Genomic DNA, 5,678 nt, shown 5'->3' with positions numbered 1-5,678 from the left:
GCGTTCCGGTCTAGACTTTCAAAATAAAGCAGATTATAGTTAAATAAAAGACTAGTATCCAGCCATCCACTCATTATTTATTTTTATAAATATGCACCTCTACACATATAAATCTGGAAATATAATGTCTTCATGTCTGCACTGTGTTCTTCTTATTGTCCGTCTATTCTGTTAAGTCCATTGAGAGCAAAGAAAACAATTCCTTGTGTAGAAAGTGTAAGGTGATTCTAATTTCTGCATTAAAATATAGATACTTTTGAAATCTAGTATCTGCAGATACCAAGTACCCATACAAAATAAGTGTAAAATTAGAAAACTATACTATAGAAAACTATATTCCTTACGTTGAGGTAAATGTTGAAAATACGTTTATATATATATATATATATATATATATATATATATATATAAAGGAACATCAAGCTCGACTTTCAAATTGCTTTCCTAACTTTGTAAATACAACCAGGAATTAAAATTTAGTAGATCTGTGTTTAAAAATTCAAACACAAGAAGGGACAAAGATGAATGAAATGTAAAAGTCAGCTCATACATTTGCACTATAGTCTCATTTCAGCGCAGTGTAAAAGTCTTTGCTGTGCATTGCTGACTTTTATGGTGATGCTGATTTGCCCTTGTTCCTCCTCAGACACAGAGTGGAACAGATAAGACAAGAGGAGTGAAATAATAAAGATTTTACAGCATCACCGCAGTTTGCCATAGGACTAAACAGACCTTTGGCAGCTACCTTTCTCCATGCTACCGTGCTGGTCGCATGGTTCAGCAAACATACAAAATTGAATAGATTGCCCCCTTAGATTGGCTTGTTGCCACTGATCGTGATCTAATCGTTTAGTGTATTCCTACTTAAGAAACATAAAAATGAAGTGACACGTAATGACTGTAAAGATGCACTAAATTAACTCAAAGATGCAAAACAATTATAGAGAGACACAAAATTACCATAAGCTGATTGTAAGCAACCACAGAAAGCTGCATGATTATCACCCAATGGTACCAAATGAGTACAAAGACACACTCGGTGACACAAAATGACCACAAACGGACGCCAAACAAATATGAAAAAGTAACACATAGTGTGTGTGGTTGTGGTCATTAGGAACTAAAAGCACTATTGAGCTCTCGGTCATGAGCAAATCTTCTAACAATAGTTGCATGTTGACATTTCAAGGAGATTGTTCTTGGTCTACTCTTATTTTGAAAGCTATATCATTCTGCTTCCTGTGCACTTTACCTGTTTGTGTCTAACTGTACACATCTCTCCGCTTCCACCCAACTTTTTTTTCTCCCCTCTTTTTCTTTTTTTTTCCTCTGTAAAATCGGACGACCTCCCTCGGCTTGTTTCGACCCCATTAAGTCCTCACCGTCACTTCCTGGATACAGAAAGAAGTCCCTATGACTTTTTTTTTTTTTTTGTCTTGAAACAGTACAAGAAAGTTTAGAAGTTATGCTTCCAACTAAAGGAGTTCCACATAGGATGACTAGTATCTGACCCTCATTTGATATGGACGTGCCTCAAGTCACAACATCTGAGAAAATCTGTGATGTTACAGCTGCTGCAGCTTTCCGCAGACATCTGAGCAAAATATAAATGATGTGGAGCAAGTGAAAATTTTACATTATAGTTAGTTTTATTATTCCTTTATGTGATGGTATCCCACTGAGGCACTTTGGGGGAACCACTGGTGATCTTTGGGCTATTTTTTATGCATTTAATTCAATGCAGGCATGCAAATAAAATTGAGGCCACTTCACTCCGCCTCCACTCTGAAAACATAATTTACAGGACTAAACCATATGTCGATGTGCTCTCCCTGCCGTGCAGTTTCTACAAAATTAAATGAAAGCATGCATATGTTTTTGTTTTAAACTGATTTCATGTGGTTAATTATATGCTTTGGTTGTGTTTAAAGATATAGGTTTGCAGGACAAAATGCATATCAGCTGTAGTCTGATATGCTGAGCTTTGCATCAGTGAAGTAAAGCTCTTACAGGATTTTTCCACATGGTGTCACTGCTAGCATAAAAGTCACTCCAAGGCCGCCTCAGACTGTAAAGTACTTTTAAGCCACTTTATTAGAATAACTGTTTCTTTACATGCCTCCACTGTACTGGGATGAGTAACGTTCAGTTTCACCCTGCTTGATTCACGAGCAGTATAATAAACAACGCAGGTCCTTGGCTTTGATATTGATGTGATGGAGCATACTGGACTCAGTGTTGTAGACTCACTTGACCATGGCTTGTGCAGCTTGTGCAGGGCGCAGCAGAGTTTTGTGGAGCAGCATTAAAAGAATAGAGAATTAGTAATAGGAAGACAAATGTTCCAGAAAGAGAGGCAGAGACAGTAAAATTCATCTTATGATGCCAATAAAGCTCCCTGAATTGGATTGAGGGAGTGAAAATGAGTGGGGGAGAAGCGGTGGGGGTGACGGAGGAAGACAACGGATGACAGATGGTGGGTACCAGACAGAAATATAGGAAGAAAGGAATGGTGGGAGGGGGTAGAAAGATGAAGCAGCAGAGAGTAATCAAAACGGAAAGAAGGAGATAAGGAGAGAGAGAAGAAGACCCACTGCAGCGATGAGGCAGGGACAGGGAGAAAAGGATGAGACAAAGAGAGAGAGATAAAAGCAACGAAAGAGATCCTCTGAGGGCTCTTGCTGCCCATCCAGCCTCTCTGCTCTATCTGCAGTGCAGCTGAGGTCAGGGCCTCTCCAGCGCTGCAGCCCGCTCTGCTACGTCGTCATCTTTGTGATTGATCACCGCTTTGTCGCACTGTGATCAAGATGCTTTGTCTGAGTGCCCTGCTTCTATTGACACTCGTGTGTATTCCTCTCCATCGCTACTCTCCCAGCGCTCCGTACCCACATCTTTCTCTCTCTCCATTTCCACTTGTGCTGTCCTGTTACTCACACTATTTTCCCCTTTCAAAGGTCAATATCATCTATTAGGTCTAAATTTGCTGACTGCTGTATTATTTATCGCTACAGAGAAGGAGGAGATGCTCTATTAAAAGCTCAGTTGACTCCATCTGTGTCTCTGTGTCCATTAATATCCCCATGATAGTTCCCCCTCATTTGGGTGTAGGTTTGTGAGAAAGAAGAGCTTTAAAGTGTGTGCCGCATTTTTCTGCAGAGGATGAGTAAGAGCCCGTGAGAGTTTCCAGTGAGCGCATAGAAGCAGTCCGACAAAAGGAGAAACTCTAGAAGATGACATCCTGTGTCAGATTTGATCCTTGTCGTAGGATTTTTCTGTTTCTGTAACTCCCCCTGCATCCAGACCGAGATCACCACCTTACGCCGTGATAGTAAACTCACTATTGATTACCACAGGCACATTACTCCCTCAAGGAATATTGCGTGACTACTATACTGACACCACAGGAGATAAAAATATCATAAACTACAACATACTCCTTCTCAGGATATTATTGACCAAGCTATTAGTTTCCATATCACGAGAATATTACAGGAATTTTATTCTTGTCCTGAGGTAGTGTATCTACATGGTAAGTGTCACAGATATTGTAGGGTTTTTATTTGGTCCCTGTTGAATAGTGCATGTCTGGGACACCTGGTTCTAACTTTTACAGTCCAGCTGATGGCCAGTAAGTGCTTCTGTGTCTATTTTTTATTGGCTTTTTATGAGAGTTTTGCGAAATCGCTAGGGAAATATCTCATCACCATATAACAGATTCAAGGTCCCCGGTGTCCCTGAAAGTTGAAGATGCTCACAACACTAAAACATCCAACTAGTAAATTCTTGTGTAACCTGCTTGTACTGAACTCTGTAGCCATACACGCAGGAAGATAACCAGGTATGAGTGAAGAAAGGCGTAAACACAACAAGAAGACTGGACAGGAACAGATATCGATAAAGTTTAAATATAAATGTTGTTCTACGTTCATAGAAATGACTAGCAGTCAGGTTTGTCTGACTGACTGTACTTCTCTCCCTCTTGTATACTTATTCTTTTTTTTTGCATCAGTCTTCCTCAGGTCATTGTTGGCATCATGCTCTCTCTTTCTATTTTCTGTCTCTCATAGTTAATAAATCAGGTGCCTCTTTGACTTCCTGCAAGTCTAGTCTGTCTTTTTGACAGTTTTTTAAGAGTTCATTTTTAGAAAACTCACAGCTTTGTATCAATAACTTTGATTTTAGTTACAAATACAAATGCTAGCTTAGCAGTTAGCAGCATTAGGATTAGGATTGTGAGCGAATGTTAATGCTAGAGGTCAGAAGAAAACTGTCTCTGCAGGAGAGCATCTCTGGATGCACAATATATCAAACTTTGAGATAGATGAACTACAGCAGCAGAAGATCATAAGGCCACAATTTGCATGCAATCACCAAAATTGGAAAAACCTTGCCAGGTCTGATGAGTGTAATTTCAGTTTTGAAGTTCAGATGGCGCGGTCATAATCAGGCACAAACAGCATGAAAAAATTGTTTTATCCTACCTGTAGCAACGGTTCAAGTTTTGGTGATGGTGTAGTATTGTTGGATTATCTTGGGTTTCTTGGTACCAAATGGTAATCTTTAAATCCACACCCTACCTGAGTATTGTGGCTATGTCCATGCCTTTATGACCACATGTCTGATAGCTGATTGCAACAGGTTAATGTGCTGTGTTGCAAAGCTCAGATCATCTCAACCTGGTTCCTTAAACATGACAGTAAGAAAATTCACATCATGGATATGCAATGTTATTATTGGCATAATAACATTACAGTTTACACAATGTAATTATGCCAATATGGACAAAAACTCTGAGGAATGTTTCCAAAATCTTGTTTAAAAAAAGAAGGGGGAAAAAGTTCTGAGGGCCAAAGGAGTCCAAACCAGCACTATCAAGGTGTACATAAGGAAGTGTCTACTGACTACACTAGGGCCATTCTAGGGAAAGGTAAAAGATACAGAGATGGAGATGGGGGCAGTATTCCAAGATTTAAAATGTAGAATTTACAAGATTAAAATGGAGAAAATCAGTCAAAAAATCACAAGAACCCAGTCACTTCACATTGCAAATTTAGGCTCACCACACAACTGAAGCCACACATGAAACACAATGTCTGTGATGACATGGAACTGTGATAAAAGCGATCAACTGATCTGAATCAGGATGCTGTTAAAAATAGAAGATTGCCTTTCGTAATGAAATGGGATTATTCTATGGATGTTTCAACAATTGCTGTTACTCCACTAAGGTATACTGCTCTTTTCTTTAATATCTCATCCACAGATGACACCAGAAAACAGACTGACAGATATCTGTAGCTTTTTTCTGTTTAATCATCAGACACTAAATGGAAAATGACAACAACACAAAGAGATAAGCCAAAAGAAAGAAAGCAAGAAATGCAGAAAGAACTGACTGGTAAAAACCGGGTGGGTGGAAATTTTACACTGGCATTTAATATGTGTTGAATGAACGAATAGCAACAGAGCTGTTAATAGAGTGAAGGGCAGACACATGCAGTCAACTCTAGGTCAACTACTGTCTTGTGATACCACTGGAGCGAGATTTCAGAGAGTTCAGAAAGTAGTGTCTTAGGTATCCTACAAAAGAAACATGTTGCAGTTAAACTTAAAGCCTGATAATTTTTTTAGTTTAGTAAAAGTAAATAAGAAACAACTCTGGAGATGAAGTACTTAAG

The sequence above is a fragment of the Neolamprologus multifasciatus genome, chromosome 7 (assembly GCF_963576455.1).
Source record: "Neolamprologus multifasciatus chromosome 7, fNeoMul1.2, whole genome shotgun sequence".
Lineage (NCBI taxonomy): Eukaryota > Metazoa > Chordata > Actinopteri > Cichliformes > Cichlidae > Neolamprologus > Neolamprologus multifasciatus.
The sequence above is the reverse complement of the archived record's forward strand: the minus strand, read 5'-3'. Positions refer to the sequence as shown.